At 46.6% G+C, this 696-nt stretch overlaps 1 pseudogene; it reads left to right on the top strand.

Annotated features, from left to right (window-relative positions):
- Positions 1-3: 3 nt before the first annotated feature.
- LOC107706942 (uncharacterized) overlaps positions 4-696 on the top strand; it is a 2,091-nt pseudogene continuing 1,398 nt past the window's right edge.

The following is a 696-nucleotide window of genomic DNA, read 5'->3' as shown; positions in this document are numbered from 1 at the left end:
AATCATCCACTGAGACCTCTCCTCGAAGCTTCCCTCAACTCTATTTTTCAAGCCGTCTCCCCCAGGACCCTCCAATCTTACCATATTTTTAAAAAACCCATATGACCTGCTCTTTAAAGCATTTCACTCTGCTTACAACCTGCCGTTCCCCGACTTTTCCTTGCTCGCCATCACCTCATTCATCTCTCACCTTAACATCAACAAAAACCTACAAATCAGCTCCATTAAGGGTTATCTAAGTGGAATCCAATTTTTCCACAAACTCTTATATGGTTCACCCTCATCCCAGATAGCCATCAGTCAGACATCCCTACTCATCAAAGGTATCCAAAGCGCCCATCACACCCGCCCAGACACCAGGCAACCCATAACCTTACAAATATTGACCAAATGTATTTCTAACCTCCGCAGAGGTTATCATTCCATTCACACCGCCCGCACGCTTGACGCCATGCTCATCATGGCTTTCTTTGGTTTTCTCAGCTGCTCAGAGCTCGCTATCACATCTAGCTTCAATCCAAACATCCACCCCACTATCTCCGATCTAACGGTGCTGGATGACGAAACCATCTCTTACTTCATTAAGCAAAGTAAAACAGACCAGACCAAGAAAGGCCATTTCATTTTCCATATTTCCCCACTGCCGCAGCAGTTCCCGCTCCCGCAGGAGCTCTTCCATATTTCCCCACTGCCGCA

Source organism: Sinocyclocheilus rhinocerous, unplaced genomic scaffold, assembly GCF_001515625.1.
Source record: "Sinocyclocheilus rhinocerous isolate Xijiao unplaced genomic scaffold, SAMN03320098_v1.1 scaffold27367, whole genome shotgun sequence".
Classification (NCBI taxonomy): domain Eukaryota; kingdom Metazoa; phylum Chordata; class Actinopteri; order Cypriniformes; family Cyprinidae; genus Sinocyclocheilus; species Sinocyclocheilus rhinocerous.
The sequence above is the reverse complement of the archived record's forward strand: the minus strand, read 5'-3'. Positions and strand labels throughout refer to the sequence as shown.